Below are 22,957 nucleotides of genomic sequence, written 5' to 3' on the forward strand. Positions count from 1 at the left end.
CAGGCCAGAGCACCAAGACCCTGTCAGCCACACAGCTTACATGTAAGTGAGTTAAATTCTCCAATCCAAAGGCACAGGGTGGCCGGCCTTCTATGCTCCACTTGGTCCTTCAGCTGGGTGTTGTCCTCTTGGCCTGGTCAATATGGAGAGCCTGCTTTGTAACCAGGTCCAGCTGTATTCCCTAGCACCTAGAAGAATCAGCTGATACTCCCATCCTCCCCTATCCCTGCTGCAACTCGTCATGATCCTGGAGCTTCTGAGTTTCCACCCCTCATGCTCCCACCAAGCCATTTCCACCTTCATCTAATTGAAGTAATTGAATGTCCAACTGGGTGTCACATGTGACCTAGCACACTCGTCTATCATAATAAGAAGTCAATAAAGTATTACCAAAATCCATAAATTAAGAAATAGTAAATTGGGAGATTGGAATTGACATATACTTTCTATTATATATAAAATAGATAACTGATAATAACCTACTGCATAGCACAGGGAAGTGCACTCAATACTCTCTAATGACCTTTAATGAGAATAGAATGTATAAAAGAGTGGATATATGTATATGTATAACTGATTCCCTTTGCTCTACAGCAGAAACAAATACAACATTGTAAATCAACTATAATCCAATAAAAAATAATTTAAAAACAAAATAAAATTGAATAGAATACAAGTTAAAAAATTCTACAACCATAAAAATTAAAAAAAAAGAAATAGCAACTTTAGGGTAGAAAATGGAAATATGGAGTTAAATTCAATAAATAAATATCTATAGGAATTGCAGTTTTTTTGTCTTGTTGTTCTGCAGAATAGACCATATCGAAGGTCAGTGGGAAGATAAAGGAAGGAATTTCCTTGTCCTCATAAATCTTACAGCACTGTACAACTTGTTAAAATGTATGCATGCATGCATACATTAATAACAGAATAAAATAAAAATCGGATTTGTTGACTAGCATTCATCATTTTAGTTTTTACTCTAGACTTTGTATAAAGATGGACCCTAGGGCTTCCCTGGTGGTGCAGTGGTTGAGAGTCTGCCTGCCGATGCAGGGGACATGGGTTCGTGCCCTGGTCTGGGAAGATCCCACATGCCACGGAGCGGCTGGGCCCGTGAGCCATGGCCACTGAGCCTGCGCGTCCGGAGCCTGTGCTCTGCAATGGGAGAGGCCACAACAGTGAGAGGCCTGCGTACCGCAAAAAAAAAAAAAAAAAAAAAGATGGACCGTAGTATTTCATCATTATATATAAGTTCATCATTATATGTTAAGTTCAACAAGATCTTGTCCTCCAAACAGCTGCAGAAAAACTTCCTTTAACTAAATAGTATATATCTTATTAATTTAAATGTTGAGGTTTAAAGAAAAAATTATCTCTCCACTCATTCTGCTATCACTTTATCACTTATACTAGATATACATATGTAACTTTTCAGTGTCTTAAATTAGAAGCTCTTAGGAAAACAAAAAGTATTTGTGCAGCTTTTTTTACCCAGAACCTCAGCAGAGCTATATTTAATAGATGTTAGAAAAGACATTCTATAGTAGAATTTCAAACTAGCATTCTTTGGTGATTGGAACATTGTACATTTTGATTAGATAAGTTTTTCAATTTCCAAACATTTCTCTTTAAGAAGAGAACTAGTTTAAAATGTTTTCCATGTATTCTCACATACATTAAATATTAAAGTAGAAAAATGAGACAGACTTTAGAATGATTCTTTCTGTATTTGAATATCCTGCATTTTATAACATGATTGCTGAACTTAGTTTTCTTTAAAGCACAATTGTTCGTTTACCATTTATTCAACATTCTCCCTTTTGCTCAGAATAAAAGAAACTCAATTTCTGTGATGCTGAATGGAACTTTTGACAATTTAATAAAGAAACCTCAAGAGTGCAGAGGGTAAGCAGAGAGAAGTTTTTTCCTCATATCAGGAAGTAGCACTGAAGTGGTAAATATACGGTTTTATTTCTGTTCTTAGTATTATATCCTGGCCTGCCTGCCCCTAGTTTTAAACTGGAAAGTATCTCAGACAATTCTCTGAACAATAACTATTTTTTCCATTTTCTCATGATTTGCTACCTCTATTAGATGGGAGTAGCAGGCACTCACAGGTAGTTCAGATTGAAAGAGGATCTATGCTTCCTCCCATCCATTTTCTTACTGTTCTCCATGTCCCCCTCCCCAGCTCTGGCCAGCCAGAGGAATGTATTATAACCTATATACTCACAAAGGAATTTCTGGCTGTATTGTGTTGAATTGTGAAAACATATACATGAGACATGACCCTAGATAGGCAGGGGTAGCAGCACACCTTGGGCCTGTGCTTTTCTATGATTCTATAAAATCATCTAAAGTATCTATTTCTCTGAGGGAAGAAAAAGGTGATGTGTATCACTAAGTGATATATCCAAAAGCTGGACCCAATTACCTAAGAAAATCCTGGATGTGATCAAAAATAATACTTCTCTCTCCTTAAAATTACATTGTGACTGTCCAAACACAAAATAATAATGATAGTAATAGTAATATTTTGCTAAAGGACAAGAATGATTCTAGGACAGTATCTGATTTTTAAAAATGAAAAACAGTGCTTAAAAACATTGGAATTAAAGTAAATCAGTAATTCTCAACTGAGGTGATTTTGCCCCCTGGGGACACTTGGTAATGTCTGGAGACAATTTTGGTTGTCACAGTTAGGGGGTTCTACTGGCATCTAGTAAGTAAATGCCAGAGATGCTGCTAAACATCCTACAAAACACAAAATAACTTCAACATTACAAAAAAATTACTGGCTTAAATGTTAATAGTGCCAGGATAAAGAAACCCTAGGTAAATGTTACTACAGACTGCACATTTGTGTCTCCCTGGATTGTATATGTTGAAGCCTAATCCCCATTGGATGGTGTTTGGAGGTGGGGCCTTCTGGAGGTGATTAGGTCTTAAGAATGAGCCCTCATGAATGAGTGCCCTCATAAAGGAGACCCTAGAGAGCTCCCTGCCCTCGTCTACCACATGAGGTTAGCAAAAAGACAGCTGTCTGTGAATGAGAAAATAAGTCCTCACCAGACAGAAAATCTGCCAGTGCTTTGATCATGGATTCACCAGTCTCCAGATCTATGAGAAATAAATTTTTGGTGTTTATAAGCTACCCAGTTTATGGTATTCTGTTATAGCAGCCTGAACAAACTAAGACAGATGTTAATTTTAAAATCTATTTATTGCAGGAAGCAATGATAAAACTAAAAGAATAAGAAAAATATAGTACATTATTTTGGATCTGAAAATGAGATAACTATGATATGCCATATTATACAATCAAAGCAGGCAAGAAATATATCAAATGAAGTACACCTTCTAGAAGCAGATGCAGGTCATTTCAACACTCTCAGCCCTTTCAGTAACTAATAAGTTTAGCTTCTATTGCAGTTCTGATATTTCTAAGTTTTCTTAGAAATTTTATATGTAGAGGGCAAAGAACTCTTCGGGAAACATTGTCCCTTATATAGCAATAGTGAATCTTCTGCCTCTAGCTGAAATTGATCTTTTCTAACAACTGTGTTTTAAGTATGTTTCCTGCTCAAATGTTACCTTCTCGCTAAGGGCTTCCTAACCTCCCCAGGAGAGAATTAGTCACTTTCACCCTGGTGCTGCAAGGATACTTAGTGCACATCTCAGTTACAACTCTTTTCACATAGTAATTATTTTAAAATCTTGCTTATCATTTTCCCAAAGCCCGAAGTCTGGAGTTCATCGAAGATTGAAATCACATCTTATTTTTCTTAAAACTAAGCATAGTACATGGAACATAGTGGATGCTTAATAAATATTGATGGAATGAATGAATGAGAATGAGTATGTAATTTGGGTTGTAAGATTCAGAAGATCTTAACTTGAACTTTTAGATACAATGAATGGAATGTGGATAAAAGCCTCAACCACCCAAACTTTGCCTAAACATATAAAACACATCACAAGTTACACTCTCTTCACACTTTAGTATCAGAGACTTGCAGAGTGCACAATGTTTGAGTGGGCAAGGCATATAGCTCCAGAGACCATCAAATACCATTGTGCATTCAGTGACAAAATGGAAGAAAGGAGGGAAGATGGGAAAAACAACAGTTCCCAAAAACCTACTGGGCATATAACCATACATCATTCTCCACTTTCCACCCCCAGATGCTATCCTAGTGAAACAGGCTTCAAAGCAGAGAACAACTTGAGACTGAACTCTTTTTTTACCCCAAAAAAGAGACCATTTTATTATGGTGTAAATAAAGTGTACTTGAGGGTATTATTACCTAAAGGAGGATAAAATCTGCCAGAGAATGAAACAAAATGTCAATTTGAAATACTAGTCTTTGTACAGCCTCCTTGGATTAAGGCACCATATCCTATGCTAGAATTTCATACCTTTTCCTAGCTGACACATATTTTGGTTGGGGGTGAAGTGGAGCATTAGAAATGAGGAAGGGATCTTCTGAGTTCAGATATACTGTAGAACAGAGTGAAGGCAACTTTTATTTTGTAACATTTACTTTTACTTCCTCTGTGACTTACAAAGACTATATCCCTCTTGAGAGAGAATCCTGTGAGAGCAATGCATAGATAGATTCCATATGAAATATTAAAAGTGCCACAATCTTATTTCACTGGGAAAAAAAAAACTCATTGCAAAACCTGTCCTTATTAACTCTCTCTCTTGGATTCACAATGATTAAGGTGTGTAGGAAGCAAACTGTGAAATGCCTATCTTATTGCAAGTCACACCCTCATAGCATTTTGACAATTCCCAGTAAAGCTTGGTGATGACCCTCACTTACCCTTGTTGACATCTGTGTGTCCATTGCATACTGCATGATTCTAAATTAACTTTCAAAACACCAGTGTCTCATATTCAGGTGAAAGAAATAAATCCAGACTAAGGTGATATTTTGGTTTCTCCTGGTCATTTACTTAGGCCTACAAGAAGAATATATTTTTATTAACTTTTGTCCCCAAATTCTTGAATACTAGAAATCCATATTCAGTTTTTACTTAGGTTACTTTGCACATTTCTATCACATTTTAACACATTTATATTATGTTACAAGGATATATTCTGGATTCTACTGTAAATAATATACTTAGTAACAATAATTAATATACATTTTAGTTCTATTCTTCTAAATTGTCTAATAATTCTCTCTCTCTCTCCTCCCCCCTCTCTCTAGTCTTAATTTTTACAAAGTCAATTAAAACTTTCTTCTGAAAAGAAAAACATCTATTTATGTATGGGCATAGGATACAATGTTCCCAAAATGCAATCAAATGTGTAATGCCCTGAATGTTAGAACAACAGTTTCATATAATTTGGATTAATTTTTCCCACAGAAGTGTTGAAATGATGTTCTAAATCTTTCAATCCCTTATTCCAATCTCCCAAAACTACCACAACTCTAAAGATTGTTTATTTTTTCTGTCCTACTGTCATCAATGAATCAAAATGGCACTCTATCTGTTCTTTATATTCATATGAAGAAGAAGAAATGTTTTGAGTCATAGAATGGTTAAAAATATCATTTAGACCTGGTAAAAAATATTAAGGACATTCAAGTTCTGTGTGAAGTTTGACTAATTTCTGAATGAAAAATTCTTTCTCCTTGTAACCTAGAAATGTACAAGTGTCTGCTTATTAGTTAAGGACCTAATATAAAGTCACAGGAAAATCATCTTATATATAAATACAGTAGTTAATTAGAGTCACATGGAGAGCAACCTCTTAAAAAGAGAGAGAAAAAAAAGAAAGAAAAATGAACTCTGTACTGAGAAAATAAAATGCCTGAATATACTCAAAAAAAGAATAATAGGAACAACAATAAACCTCTGAAGTACAATGTAGTGCATTTGAAAAGTGACATAGGAGGAATTGCATCCATGAGAAGGTATATCCATGAAGAAAGAGGGTGAATTGAAGTGAGATATATTCCAGGTAAATATTATGTATAAATTTTTTTACAATTGACTCACTGATATGTTTTCCTCTGAGATTTAAAAGTAAACCAAATGACATAAATGAGGGAAAAGCAAAAACTGAGAAAAATGAATTTGTTTATAAATTCTGGACCTTATTCTGTTTGATGGATGAACAATGCATTTATGTAAAATGTGAGCATGCATTGAATACAGTGATTAACAGCTCTGCTTCTGAGACCAGACAAACCTAGCTTCCTTATACCACAGAGTCTTTATTTCCTATTTTTAATGTGAGGCTGGTAGATTTATTGAAAGAAATAATATTCGACACATAAAGAGCTTATCTCAGTGTCTGGTATAGAGGAAGTCTTTCAAAGTTAGATGTGCTATAGGTAGAGATATAAATTCCAGGGTCTTCCTTGAAAGATGATTTTTACTGGGGAGATGATTTGAATATGTTCATGTTTGTAGTGAGAGAAATAGTTAAGGTAATTCTTGAAAAGAATTTATTCTAGCTCTACAACTGCATGATCACATTTTCATAGAATCAGAAGTTCTGCATATGGAGAATGTGACCAGATATAGATTACAAACTACTTAAAGTCAGTTTTTCATTCTCTTACACATTCCCCAAACCATTTTATACAGGTATATGCTCAAGGAGGATAAGAAAAATGTTGACTCAATAGGTAGATCAATGATTTTACATATCTAAACACAGATTGTTATTTCTATTAATCCATCATTCAATTCACAGATTTCTTTTCTACCTATCAGGATAGCAACCCCTGTCATGTCAAAGACAGCATCTAAGCACTAAAACCAGCACAAACACAACAAGACATATTGTGCACAGAAGTTGTGCACTGCTAAGACGAAGACATTATAATGAGAGCAAAGTAATAAGCAGAATAACAATTTGCCTACAGAAGACAAATTTTCTTCCTTAGAAGGAATGCCTACCGAGAATACCAACAATAAAACATAATATTTCAAACTGCTCATCTGGGATATATTTTCTTATTAAGCAATGCATTTCTTATTGTGATGAAAAGGAATATGGATTCATGGCTAATGCTGGTAAGTTAACAAAGATAATGTGTTTCAATAAACATTAATTTATCATTGCATTGCTAAGAAACAAAAGGAAATAAAATAATAAAGAAAGAAGGAATGCGTTGGAGCAGAACAGTATAACCTATCTAGGAAAAACAAATTAAAACAGGGTAGTTGGCAATCAACTAAGTAAAATATTTAAAATTAAATTCTTTAATTTTGAAACAAAACCCAAAGTTCTATTTCATCATTGAATTAAAGTGACCATAATTTAAGTAAAACTTGGAAACAATGTCCATCCAAAAAAGAATAAATGAGATTATCAGGTACAACTTAGTAGCATATTGAAAACCTAATTTGTGAGTGGAAATTCTTTTTTTTTTTTTTTTTTTTTTTGTGGTACACGGGCCTCTCACTGCTGTGGCCTCTCCCGTTGCAGAGTACAGGCTCTGGACGCACGGGCTCAGCAGCCATGGCTCACGGGCCTAGCCGCTCCACAGCATGCGGGATCTTCCCGGACCAGGGCATGAACCCATCCATGTCCCCTGCATTGGCAGGCGGACTCTCAACCACTGCACCACGAGGGAAGCCCATGAGTGGAAATTCTTATTATCCAAGAAGTTTTTTCCAAATAAACTAATTAGCTTTCAGTTAGCTGATCACTGTAGACGTCTTCAAATATCCAATGAAGTAATCTGTCATCCGTTTGAAATGGAAAAGAGTTTAAGAATATTATCAATAATGTTGTAAAGTTATAGGCTACTTCATGAAACTCAAAACAAAGGACAAAAAATAGACTTATAGTAATTCTAAACTAGGGTCTTGAATATGTTTCTTGGATAATTGTTTCATAACAAAACAAAATATTAACTTAACTGCCATATTTGCTGGTAATTCAATTCTTGCCTTTCCACACTGTGTGGAAAGTATACTTAAAAAAAAATGAAAATCTTACTAACATCAAAAATCACTTTTCAATTAAAAGTCTTCACCCAAAAAGAATTTGGAAAAATAAAAATATTTATAGGGTGGAGTGGTGTGTGGAAAACCCTAGAATCAGTCATTTTATACATTCTGTTTTGTGTGAAGCTTCACTTTAAAGTCATGTAATGACATTCTTAAGAAAATCCCTGGGTGATTAAAGACAACATAAACAAAGATGACTTGATTATCTTTAATGTCTCATAGTTTTGACTGTGCTTTTTTATTTCTGAGGTACATTAAAAAAAAACTACAAGTATAGATGAGATAGAAAAAAGAAAGAGACAGGTTTTAAAAGGGGAAGGGATGGATCCAAGGGTAGGACAGTCTGTCACAGCAACAACAACCAAGAAAGGAAAATTTCCATAAAGGAAATAGTCCTACATGAATAAAAGATTAGCTTTATACGAATGGCATGTACACACCAACTTCATTTCAAGGATGTTTTGCTTTGTGGAAGCCAAATTGCTGATCACAACATGAATGTGGTGCTGAAACTATGTCACACAATCTTTGAGTCTGGCACATCTATTTCGTATAAATACTACGAAAATTCAATTCTCACACCAATTTTCCCTATCTGAAAAACCGCAACATATTTAGCTTTGACTTGTCCACATATATTCTTTATACATTCAATTCTCCTTTTTTATTTTTCATTTGCTTCTGAATATACAGTAGTGCAACTTGACACTAATGGATCCAAACAATACTTGGTTATTTAGCAGTAACCTAGATTATCTGGAACATGTTAATATCAAATTTTATATTATTATCAAAAATTGTTTTGCTTCATCACATTTTAAATATGAAATGTAATTAACATAGCATAAAATTCACCCCTTTAAACAATACTCCAGTTGCTTTTAGTATATTTGTGGGGTTATGCAACCATCACCAGTAATTATTTCAGAACATTTTCATCACCCCAGAAAGAAATCCTATACCTGTTAGCAGTCTCTCCCATATTCCCTCTCCCCTCAGCCAATGGAAACCACTAATCTACTTTCTGTCTCTATGAATTTGCTTTTTCTGAACATTTCATATAGGTGAGATTATACAATAAATTATCATCAAAGTATGATCACAAAATTTAAAAACATAGAGAATCTGCATACCCTTGAGAATATGACAGTAGAGCACAATTAAATATTTATATAAAATAGTACTGGTAGGCAGAGAAATGTGATGGAGGAAGATGTGTACAAAAGATTATTGGACATAATATCTTATAATGATGCCTCTTAAAAATATTTAAGTCTCACCTCTTACTAAATCAAAATCTCCAAGAAGAAAGCCTGAGCATCTGTATTTCTGAAAATTGTTTCTGGGAATTATGATATTTAGCCAGGTTTTGGAACCATTGCAATAGACCATATTTTGAATCATTTCTAATGAAGGCTATTTCTAGCCATTGACTAAATGACACATTTGCAGGTATTTAAGCCATTGCATTATTCTGTTTTGAAGAAAAGAGAAAAATATATAAATAAAAGATTCAGTAACAATCACATTCTATGCTAATGTTTTCATAATCTTTTAGCTTCTTTATGCAGTGATTAATTGCTTAATTGTGTTTCTTAGACATCTACAGATGTGCATAATTTAAAAATTTTGAAATGAAAATTAGATTCATATTTATTTAGATTTCTTTTTTCTTACCTTCATTTGTTTTGCATAAACAATGCTACACTTACTCATCCAAATCAATGCAAACAGAGAAATCATGCTCCTGCAAATTATTTCATTTATACTTTAAAATAGAATCATAATCACCAGAAGAAAATATTTACTTGATAGTTCAAGTGTCCGAACATTTTACATATAATTTATTTCTTTACTTAAAAAAGTGATCAATATTGAATTGAAGATATGATAAAAGATCAATACAGTTTCATTTCCAATGAGTGAGTACAATGTACCAATAAGTATACTTTATTCTACGTTCCCTTCACAAATATTTTTCCATCAGTATCTGCTTCAAACTTAGTAACTAAATGCTTCCACTTATTTTAAAGTGTAATTTCTTTTTTAATCCATCCCTTCATATTTAACCTCCCTGTTACAAGATTTGGTAAATTGAGTTGCCAGAAGTTTATGAATGGTGCATAATATTTATTGTTAAAATAGAAATGCTGGCATGAAACTACTTGAATGATGTGGTAAAATCAGAAACTTGCCCCATAAAAACAGACTAAAATATGTGTTGCACATGTGATAGTTATATGTGGAAGGCAAGGGAGGAAGCAAGAAGGGCAGTGGTTGTATTTAGATGGGGCATGAAGATGGGGAGGGAAAATTAAGAGTTTTAAAGCAACTTAACTTTGAGATTGAGTCTTCATCAAAAATATAATTCCAGATGAAGTTCTGTCTCAGAGCTGGCCTTAAATATCCAAATGTATCAAAGAGCATATAACTTCCATAGGTTTCTTAACCACTCCAGCAATTTTCAGGGGGAAAATATACTGCCCAAATCCAATTCGTTGTAAATTTTTTACTCTAGTATTATATGATGTAGTGTACTCCATTCCTAAAACATTTTAAGTGTCTTGATTCTCCTTAATTGCTTACTATTTACTCCTATAAAATTCTGATTTTTAACATCCCTACTTCCTGTTATTTCCTGGGCAATCTTTGCAACTGAGGTTAGTAGGCAGAATGCTATGTCAATATATGGAACTAAAAACAGATTGGGTCAATGATATTGCAATTCATTGAGGAAATCCTACGTTTGCATCTGAATTTAAAAATAGATCTTTCTTCACTGACTTACTTTTAGTTTCAGAGTTAGTTTACTGTTTTGGGGTTTTTTTTGGTTGTTTTTTGGGTTTTTTTTGGTTTTTTGTTTTGTTTTTTTTGCGGTACGTGGGCCTCTCACCGTTGTGGCCTCTCCCGTTGCGGAGCACAGGCTCCGGACGCGCAGGCTCAGCAGCCATGGCTCACGGGCCCAGCCGCTCCGCGGCCTGTGAGACCCTCCCGGACCGGGGCATGAACCCATGTCCCCTGCATCGGTGGACTCTCAACCACTGCACCACCAGGGAAGCCCCTTGGGTTTTTTTCAATTAACTTTCTATTAGCTCTGCTTCTAATTCCTCAGTTATAGATTTCTTTTTCTCAAGGCAAAGTAGATAATATTTTGTAAAACATTTAAGACCTTATTAAGGGGTCCTTCAGGTTAATCCTTTCATAAGGAGAGGAATAGTTTCCATTGAAATTAATCACCAGTCTTCTAGTTAATCAGTTTTACTATTTCAGGTTTTCATATGCAGAATTTATCCCATCAATTACATATACTCATAATTTTTCCTTTTTTTTTTTTTTGTTCTCTCATCTGTCTCTTGCTCTGTTGCTTCACTCTGTCTTCCTTTGATCTTACTGATAGTTTGTATTTTTGAACACTGTTAAATAGCTGATTCACCACTTTTGTTACTTCTAATATCAATACATCCAAAATAAAATTTCTCCAATTTTTCCGAGATTATAATCCACACATGTACCTATAGAATGTACCCTATACCTCTGGCTTTTTATTGTCAGACCAATATTCATATCTTAAAATAAAACCTGAATTGTGGTGTCAAATTGTGCCAACATGATATTTTCACTAGATAAGCCTCAAGCAAGATTGTGTTCTGGAGCTCAATTGCTTGGGTCTCTTAATAACCTTGTTCTTTTTATACCTATATCCAAATTATTAAATGATTTATAACTTATCAGAGTTTATCTTAAACTCTAGTAAATCATGCAATACAGCAATAATGTTTGATTTGAAAACATAAATGTGTGTATTCAAATGACACACATGACCCAGATCTGAGGACTGGATTCTAATCAAATCAGTACAAAAGCAAATTTAATTCTCCAGCCAGAAACATGGTTCTTGTGCTGGATTTCTTTTTTTCTTTTTCCACTTATTCTGATACATGGAAAATTCTACTTTTCTCTCTTCTCCCATAAGGAATTTATTGGCTGTCTGCATAAAGTATGTTGCTCTCATTCTGACAAGGTGAAAGCATTACTGCTCTACATAGTGATATTGTCACCACCACCCTTCCTCACTGTTGCCTGTTTACTTTTTGCTCCTAAACTACAGAAATAGAAAGTGATTTAAGTTTTACTTTTCACCTCTAGAGTCATGATGAATAATCACAAGGATGAGCCAATATGTTTTAAAAATCCAAAGGATAATAACTCTGTTGTATTCATTTTCTCAAAACATATGCCCCCTAGAAAGCATATTTCATTTTTGAAACTTTAAAAAGTATTACCCAGCATGATATTGGATGGATTCATAATTTATAAGTCACAAACTTACAAATTCAGAATAAACCATTAATATTTATAAGATGCTATAGTGCCTCTTACCTAGATTAATACATACCGAAACTGCATTTCTTTCTGAAACTGAAACATAATTCATTTTACAAATGACTGAGAACCAAAAAGATATAATAATTCCACAGTAACAAGGGGAACGATGAATGCCATTTTGGAACCCTGCCTCTAGCTTATTGGCACCAGGACCTGGCCCTACCAGGTCAGCATCATTACTGGAACACGTCAGGCCAAGCAACTAGGTAGGCAGAGACATAGCCCCAACCACCAGCAGGCTTGCTGCCTTCAGACCCCATGAGCTCACACCCACCCCAGGACTCAGTCCTGTCCAGCAAAGGGACCAGAACCCAGCCCCATTCACCAGCGGTTCAACAAACAAACTCCAGGACATAAAGGGCCCTGCTGTCAGAGATCCTGAGACCCAGCTCTACCTACCAGTTAGTCAGCAGTAGCCCCAGGATGTTCTGGTCCTCAGCCCTGCAGGCCAAAACCAGCTCTGGGACTCCTGGCCCCTGCAGACAGAGGTACCAGGACATGGCTCTACCCATCAGCAGGCAGATCCTGGCCCCAGATCTCTGGGGCTCCACAGACTTCTCTGTCAGAACCCAGTCCACCCACCAGCAGATCAGCACCAGCCCCAGGAACCCTAAGCCCCAGCCCCACCCACCAGCAGGCCAACACTAGATCCAGGAAACATCCACCCCAGAGCCTAGATCTACCCACCAGTGGGTAAGCACTAGCACTGGGACCTCCTGGGGCTCTGCAGCCAGCTGCCTTATGACACTGTCCTGCCCAATAGTAGCCATCAGCCTCCACACAAGACAGGGCCTGGCAACCAAATGGACCAGAGGCCAGCCACACCTAGAAGACTGCCCACAGTAGTCATCCCATTACAAAAGAAAGGCCCATGCAGCACACACAGGGGTCACTCTCAGAGCAAATAGACCTGGTGACTGAGGGAGTGTGCTGCTGGGACACATAAGACATCTCCTACAAAGAGGAATGGCTTCAAGTTTGGGAAACATAAATAAACTACCAAATTCATAGGAGTAAAAACAGCTAATTAGCAAAATGAGGCAACAGAGTAATATGTTCCAAACAAAGGAAGAAGATAAAACCCCAGTAGAAGGACTAAGTGAAGTGGAGATAAATAATCTACCAAATAAAAAGTTCAAGGTAATGATCATAAAGATGCTCAAAGAACTTGGGAGAAGAGTGGACGAACACAGTGAGAATTTTAACAAAGGGTTAGAAAATATATATATATAAAAATGAAACAGAGCTGAAGAATACAATAACTGAATTTAAAAAAAAAGACAATAGAAAGAATCAACAATAGATGAGATACAGAGGAATGGATCAGCAAGCTGGAAGACAGAGAAATGGAAATCACTTAAGGTGAACAGAAAAAAGAAAAGAAAAAAGAATAAAAAGAAATTGGCAGAGAGCAGAAGCAAGAAGAACTACAGTTCTGCAGCCTGTGGAAGGAAAACCACATTCACATAAAGACTGACAAAATGAAAAGGGAGAGGACTTTGTACCAGATGAAAGAACAAGATAAAACCCAAGAAACACAACTAAATGAAGTGGAGATAGGCAACTTCCAGAAAAAGTATTCAGAATAATGATAGTGAATATGATCCAGGACCTCGGAAAAAGAATGGAGGTAAAGATCGAGAAGATGCAAGAAATGTTTAACAAAGACCTAGAAGAATTAAAGAACAAACAGTTGAACAATACAATAACTGAAATGAAAAATACACCAGAAGGAATCAATAGCAGAATAACCAAGGCAGAAGAACAGATAAGTGACCTGGAAGAGAGAATGGTGGAATTCACTGCCACAGAACAGAATAAAGAATAAAGAATGAAAAGAAATGAAGACAGCTTAAGAGAGATCTGGGACAACATTAAATGTAACAACATTCACATTATAGGGGTCCCAGAAGGAGAAGAGAGAGAGAAAGAACCTAAGAAAATATTTGAAGAGATTATAGTTGAAAACTTCCCTAACATGGGAAAGGTAATAGCCACCCAAGTCCAGGAAGCACAGAGAGTCCCAAGCAGGATAAATCCAAGGAGAAACATGCCAAGACATATAGTGATCAAAGTGACAAAAATTAAAGACAAAGAAAAATTATTGAAAACAGCAAGAGAAAAAAAAATACAATGGAACTCCCAAAAGGTTAACAGCTGACTTCTCAGCAGAAACTCTTCAAGCCAGAAGGGAGTAGCATGATATATTTAAAGTGACAAAAGGGAAGAAACTACAACCAAAATTACTCTACCCAGCAAGGATCTCCTTCAGATTCAATGGAGAAATCAAAAGCTTTACAGACAAGCAAAAGTTAAGAGAATTCACACCAACACACCAGCTTTACAACAAATGCTAAAGGAACTTCTCTAAGTGCAAAACACAAGAGAAGAAAAGGACCTACAAAAACAAACCCATAACAATTAAGAAAATGGTAATAGGAACATAATATTGATAATTACCTTAAACATGAATAGATTAAATGCTCCAACCAAAAGACACAGGCTCACTGAATGGATACAAAAACAAGACACATATATATTCTGTCTATCAGAGATCCACTTCAGACCTAGGGACACATACAGACTGAAAGTGTGGGGATGGAAAAAGATATTCCATACAAATGGAAATCAAAAGAAAGCTGGAATAGCAATACTCATATAAGAAAAAAATAGACTTTAAAACAAAGAATGTTATGAGAGACAAGGAAGGACATTACATAATGATCAAGGGATCAATCCAAGAAGAAAATATAACAATTATAAATATATATGCACCCAACATAGGAGCACCTCAATACATAAGGCAACTGCTAATAGCTATAAAAGAGGAAATTGACAGTAACACAATAATAGTGGGGGACTTTAACACCTCAGTTACACCAATGGACAGAAACCATCCAGAGAGAAAATTAATAAGGAAGCACAAGGTTTAAATGACACAAATGGATAGATTTAATTGATATTTATAGGACATTCCATCCAAAAACAACAGAATACACTTTCTTCTCAAGTGCTCAAGGAACATTCTCCAGGATAGATCACATCTTGGGTCACAAATCACGCTGTGGTAAATTTAAGAAAATTGAAATCATATCAAGCATCTTTTCCAACCACAATGCTATGAGATTAGAAATCAATTACAGGGGAAAAAAAGCAAAAACCACAAACACATTGAGGCTGAAAAATAAATTACTAAGTAACCAAGAGAGCACTGAAGAAATCAAAGAGGAAATAAAAAAATACCTAGACAAATTACAATGAAAACATGATGATCCAAAACCTATGGGATGCAGCAAAAGCAGTTCTAAGAGGGAAGTTTATAGCAATACAAGCCTACCTCAAGAAACAAGAAACAACTCAAATAAACAATCTAACCTTACACCTAAAGGAACTAGACAAAGAAGAATAAACAAAACCCAAAGTTAATAGAAGGAAGGAAATCATAAAGATCAGATCAGAAATAAATGAAAGAGAAACAAAGAAAACATTAGCAAAGATCAATAAAACTAAAAGCTGGTTCTTTGAGAAGATAAACAAAATTGATAAAACTTTAGCCAGACTCATTAAGAAAAAGAGGGAGAAGACTCAAATCAATAAAATTAGAAATGAAAAAGGAGAAGTTACAATGGACACTGTAGAAATACAAAGCATCCTAAGACTACTACAAGCAACTCTATGCCAATAAAATGGACAACCTGGAAGAAATGGACAAATTCTTACAAAGGTATAATCTTCCACAACTAAACCAGGAAGAAATAGAAAATATACATAGACCAATCACAAGTAATGAAATTGAAATTGTGATTAAAAATCTTCCAACAGGTCTTCCCTGGTGGCGCAGTGGTTGAGAGTCTGCCTGCCGATGCAGGGGACACAAGTTCGTGTAGACATTTTTCCAAAGAAGACATACAATTGGCCAAGAAACACATGAAACACTGTTCAGCATCACTAATTATTAGAGAAATGCAAATCAAAACTACAATGAGGTATCACCTCACACCAGTCAGAATGGCTATCATCAGAAAATCTACAAACAACAAATGCTGGAGAGGGTGTGGAGAAAAGGGAAGCCTCTTGCACTGTTGGTGGGAATGTAAATTGATACAGCCACTATGAAGAACAGTATGGAGGTTCCTTAAAAAACTAAAAATAGGATTACTATATGACCCAGCAATCCCACTACTGGGCATATACCCTGAGAAAACCATAATTCTAAAAGACACATGCATCCCAATATTCATTGCAGCACTATTTACAATAGCCAGGACATGGAAGCAACCTAAATGCCCATTGACAGACAAATGGATAAAGAATATGTGGTACATATATACAATGGAATATTACTCAGCCATAAAAAGGAACGAGATTGGGTCATTTGTAGAGATGTGGTTGGATCTAGAGACTGTCATACAGAGTGAAGTAAGTCAGAAAGAGAAAAACAAATATTGTATATTAATGCATATATGTGGAACCTAGAAAAATGGTAAAGATGAACTGGTTTGCAAGGCAGCAATAGAGACACTGATGTAGAGAACAAATGTATGGACACCAAGGGGGGAACGTCACAGTGGGGGTGGTGGTGGGATGAAGTGGGAGATTGGGATTGACATATATACTCTAATATCTATAAAATAGATAACTAATGAGAACTTGCTGTATAAAATATAAATAAAATTCAAAAAAATCAAGAAAAACTATAATAAAAATAAATGATCACCGTGTAAGAGACCTCTGAGGCAATATCAAACATAATTCATATTATTAGGGCCCAGAAGGAGAAGAGAAAGAGAAATATACTGAAGACACAATAGCTGAAAATGTCCATAACCTGGGAAAGGAAACAGACAGTCAAGTTCAGGAAGCACATAGTCACAAATAGGATCAACCCAAAGAGGATCACACCAATACACATTATAATTAAAATGGTAAATATTAAAGAGAGAATATTAAAAGCAGCATGGTAAAAGCAACAAGTTGCATACAAGGGAATGCCCATAAGGGTATCAGCTGAATTTTCAGCAGAAACGCTGCAGGCCAGAAGGTATTGGCACAGTTTACACAAAGGATGAAGGGAAAAACCTACAACCAAGAATATTCTACCCAGCAAGGCTTTCATTCAGACTTGAGGGAGAGATTAAAAGTTATACAGACAAGCAAAATCTAAAGGAGTATAGCACCACCAAACCAACTTTACAGGAAATGTTAAAGGGACTCTTCTAAGTGAAAATGAAAAGGCCACAGCTAAAAACATGAAAATGACAAAAGGAAAAATCTCAGTGGTAAAGGCAAATATAAACTAAAGGTAGTAAATCAATCATGTATTAAGTTAGTAGGAAGATTAAATTACAAAAGCAAAAAAATCATCTATTTTCATAATAACTAAAGAGATACACAAAACAATAAGATATAAATATGATGTCCAAAACAGTAAATATGAGGGGTGGAGGAGTAAAATTGCAGGGTTGTAAAAATACATTTTAACTTAAGATATCCACAAATGAAAATAATCACATATATATAGATTGCTATATATAAACCTCAGGATAACCACAAACTGAAAACCTATAATAGATACATACACAAAAAAGGGAAAGGAATCCAAACATAACATTAAGAATAGTCAATAAATCACAAGGGAATAGAAAAAAAGAAGAAGAAAGGAACAAAAAGAACTATATGACCAATCTTAAAACAATAAACAAAATGGGATTGAGTGCATAAATATCAATAATTACTTCAAATGTAAATGAACTAAATGCTCCAATCAAAAGACAGAGTGGTTGAATGGATAAGAACATAAACAAAACTGGTATATATGCTTCTTACAAGAGACTCACGTCATATGTAAAGACACACTCAGACTGAAAGTAAGGGGATGGAAAAATTTATTCCATGCAAATGGAAATGAAAAGAAAGTCAGAGTAGCAATACTTATATCAGACAAAATAGATTTTAAAGCAAAGATTGCACTAAGAAACAAAGAATGACATTACATAATGATAAAGGGATCAACCTAAGAAGAAGATATAACAATTATAAATATATATGAGACCAACATCTGAGCACCTGCATACATAAAGAAGTATTAACAAACATAAAGAGAAATTGACATTGACATTACCACAAAAATAGTAGGGGACGTTATCATGCCACTTACATCAATAAACAGATCATCCAGACATAATGTCATAAGGAAACAGTGGCCTTAAATGACACATTAAACTAAATTGACTTTATATATATATAGAACATTCCATACAAAAGCAGAAGAATACATATTCTTTTCAAGTGCACATGGAACATTCTCCAGGATAAATCACATACTAGGACACAAAACAAGTCTTAGTAAATTTAAGAAACTTGAAATTATGTCAAGCATCTTTTTCAACCACAATATTATGAGACTAGAAATCAACTACAAGAAAAAGGAATGCAAAAAACACAAACATGTGGAGGCTAACTAATATGTTACTAAATAACCAATGGATCACAGAAGAAATAAAAAAAGAAATAAAAAATTATCTGGGGACAAATGAAAATGAGAACACAACAATCCAAAATCTATGGAATGCAGCAAAAGCAGTTCTAAGAGGGACGTTTACAGTGATACAAGCTTACCTCAGGAAACAAGAAAAATCTCAAATAAACAACCTGACCTTACACCCAAAGCACCTAGAAAGAACAAACAAAACCCAAAGTTGCTAGAAAGAAAGAAATCATAAAAATTAGAGCAGAAATAAATGAAATAGAGACTACAAAAACAATAGAAAAGATCAATGAAACTAAGAGGTAGTTCTTTGAAAAGATAAAATTGATAAACCAGGATCTTCAAGAAAAAAATGAGACAAGGCACAAATCAAGTGAAAAAGATGTTACAATTGATATATATCACAGAAATACAAAGGATCATAAGAGGTTACTTCAAACACTATAAACCAATAAAATGGGCAGCCTAGAAGAACTGAACAAATTCCTAGAAATGTTCAATCTCTCAAGAGTGAACCAGGAAAAAATAGAAAATATGAACAGACCAATTACCAGCAATGAAATTTAATCAGTAATTAAAGAAAAAAGGCTCCCAACAAACAAAAGTGTAGGGTTAGATGGCTTTACAGGTGAATTCTACCAAACATTTAGGGAAGAATCAACACCTATCCTTATTTGTTTCTCTGTATTTATACCTATACTACCTTTTAAATTGAATTAATTTCAAAATGAACATGCTTGAAATACAGCAAAAACTCCATCACCTACAATATGAAGTGCAAAATCTTTAGTTCCTTATGATTTGGCCCAAACATTTCTTCCCCAGCTTTTTTGTTTAGGTGCACTCTCTCATAAGAATCCATCAGTATACCACTGTGAAATCTTTGAACATTTGCCACGTAGATTCACAGATGCAACATTTTGCACATGCTCTTTACTCTGAGAAAAAGTTTGTTCATGAGATTGTTCTTTCCTGGGCCTTTTCCTAGAGAATCTTAATTGTCCTTGAAGGCTTAGCACTAAACCTCAGAACTCTAAATGACTTGCAGATCCACACTAATTCCACTAGCACAGCACAGAGTCAAGCTACCCCTTAGTCTCTCTGTGAACCTTCGGCACATATTTACTGACCTGCACCTGTCTTCCTGGGATGCTGAAGCTAATGTGACAAAGAAAACAAAGCCCCTGCTCTCATGCGACTCATGTTCTTGTGAAGAAGCAGAAAATAAATGCAAATAAAATGTGGTGACAGGTAGTAATGGTACCATAAAGGAAAATAAAGTATGGATTGGAGAATAAAGAGGCTAAATAAGGGCTAGTTTAGGTAGGATTATCTGATTAGACCTGACTGAGGGTGTGGTGTTTAAACACTCGAATAAGTTGTCCTTGTAGATACCTTCTTCAAAACTTCTCATTATATTGTAATTAAAGTTGAAATTCTTTTAAACATTATTCTTGAATTGGGTAGTTTTTCACTTAAACAAAAAAATGGCTTTGAAAGCAGGTAATTGAAAAGTCATACATTTACATCAGAAGCATTTTATTTTATTCTACAACATATCAACGTACTTTCATTTGCCAGTATCATGATATTGGGCCAAAGCCCTTTATCTGAGTATGAATCTGCTGATTAAAGTTTTACATCATCTTTCATACAATTCATATATTGGTCTCATTCAAGTGTAATGAGAAATCAAAGAAAAAATGTTCTAAAGAAAGATGTATTTCATGATTTTTTTCCTCAACCTTTGCAGGCTTTTCAGTCATACTCTAAATCAATTATAATTTTAGTGACTTATTTTTATCAATTATTTCCAAAACATTTTCACAGTACTCAAATAAATAACTATTACTTTTCTTTTATACACATTTATATAATTTATGTTCTTTTATTTAACATAAATTATGAAATTATAAAAAGCACAATTCACAAAGACAAAGTTGCAAAGTACTAGTATTACTTTTTTCATTAAGTTGGTTGTGGGTACATGGGCATACGTTTCATTATTATTATTATTATTTGTTGTATCACTCTATTGTATATACTATTATATGTGGTGGTTTTTTTGTTTGTTTGTTTTTGTTTTTTTGCAGTACGTGGGCCTCTCACTGTTGTGGCTTCTCCCCTTTGCGGAGCACAGGCTCTGGACGCGCAGGCTCAGCGGCCATGGCCCACGGGCCCAGCCGCTCCGCGGCATGTGGGATCCTCCCGGACCGGGGCACGAACCCGTGTCCCCTGAATCGGCAGGCGGACTCTCAACCACTGCGCCACAAGGGAAGCCCTATATGTGTATTTTTTAAAAAGTAAATTAATAGTACGTTCAATTGGCATAAACATGATTGGGAAAAATAGCCAGTTCTCATGGTAAGTATGTAACACTATTGGTAGTGAAAGCAGGAAAGCACCCCAAATTACCATAACTTTCAGTGTAACACGGACATCCATCAATTATGTGTTATTGTAGGAATGAGAGCGCCAGTTCACATCTACAATTCAATTAACTATTAGGTGGAATTTCTGTAAGAAAGTTTCTCTTACATTTGTAGGCAGGTGTCTGTCTCATCTACTCATCTGTGATCTCCTTACATTTAGAGCCTGGCTTTATTCAGACCTGTGCAATTCTCAGGGCTTTGAATGGTGTTGGCCCAGTATGCACATAATAAATATTTGTTCAATGAATAAAAGAAGGTTGAATGCAGAAGCATATGCACATTTGTTTTACTTATGCTTTTCTCTATCACTTAAGAAATTGAGTAGTTCACACTCTAATATTTTGTTATTTGCATCTTGCTGCTGCACTTAGTAACTTGGAATTAATTGGGTAATAGTATTTTCAGTCTCCAAGTTATAGTCGCATTATGAGTCACAGGAAAACGGGTTTCAAGCATGCACATGATTTGTTGTTTTCAGGCGTGAAATGAAGTTGTGTTTATAATGTCTGATTAGAAAAAAAGCTCTGTTGCATTCTCAAATTTCTATAGAACTATAGGAATTATTTAAGGAGTTAAAAAAAGTTACAATCACAGTTTACCTAGAAACTGATAAAGAAGTATTTCAAATCCCTTGTTTCCTGAAATTAGAATAAACCTTTAGAATCCTAAGAACATTAATGTGTTTGGACAGGTATTTTATGATAAAATTAAGCACCATGGCTAACAGCACTGAATGCTGTTGACAGGCTATAAAGCCAAATACCTTGTTGTATCAGCATTTGCATTCAGGATTAATTTGGTCCATGTACAGAAACAAACACCTTATTGAATTCCATAGGACATAATACCCCCTCTATAGGCATAGAGCCATCCCACAATATCAGTTTATTAGTCTTAGAAATTACAGAATTCCAGCTCCAGCTGTTCCTTATGAGGTTCAAAGACCAAACAATTAAACAGGAATACATATATATTTCTAAATGCTCAAAATAACTGGTCTCTTTGGTGTTATCCATTATGGAGAATTCTATAAATTTAATCCTTAAAGACATATCTTCTGAGTCTGTGTCTAAATGACATCAGAGCATTAAGATGAAAAGTAGAAAATTTAACTATCCAAGTGTCTGTTAATATCTTGCATCTTGGCATCATACAGATAAAAAAGTTGGGACACTGAAAACTGTCCTTTATTATATATGCTCTGAATCACTTATATGCAGTAACAAAGTAGATTTGAGCAGCCTCCCCACTGAGCAATGTCGCTTTCACATCAAAGCACAATCTTGAATATGAGCATCCCTCTAGAAGCTAGGAAATACCCTTAAACAAATTTAAAGGCTCAGCTGGCCAAATCTAAGTTAGGTGAATTTTATAAGCATATGTATGTATATATTATACATACATACATGCATGCATATGTATATTATACATATATACACACACACATGCATACAACACATACATTAGATATATATAAAGTCTAATGTATACATAGATTAGAAGGGAAAGACTTCACCAAAACAGAGGCTTGAATTGGATCTTAAAAGAAGGCATGGGGAAAAATATTAATGCATGGGAATTTTATGAGTGAATAAAGGGATTTTATTTTTGCTAGAGGAGATTGTGTACAAAAGCATGGAAGTGTGAATGTGGTGCCTTTGGGTAA

General features: G+C 35.0%; 1 long non-coding RNA gene across 1 annotated transcript in view; it reads right to left on the reverse strand.

Annotated features, from left to right (window-relative positions):
* LOC132518139 (uncharacterized) overlaps positions 1 to 22,957 on the reverse strand; it is a 49,513-nt gene that overhangs the window by 14,951 nt on the left and 11,605 nt on the right. Inside the window, exon 2 of the long non-coding RNA XR_009539866.1 lies at positions 4,833 to 4,971. This is a non-coding gene — a long non-coding RNA (uncharacterized LOC132518139). The remainder of the gene's footprint in view (positions 1 to 4,832; positions 4,972 to 22,957) is intronic.

This window comes from Lagenorhynchus albirostris, chromosome 3 (genome assembly GCF_949774975.1).
Source record: "Lagenorhynchus albirostris chromosome 3, mLagAlb1.1, whole genome shotgun sequence".
Taxonomy (NCBI): Eukaryota; Metazoa; Chordata; class Mammalia; order Artiodactyla; family Delphinidae; genus Lagenorhynchus; species Lagenorhynchus albirostris.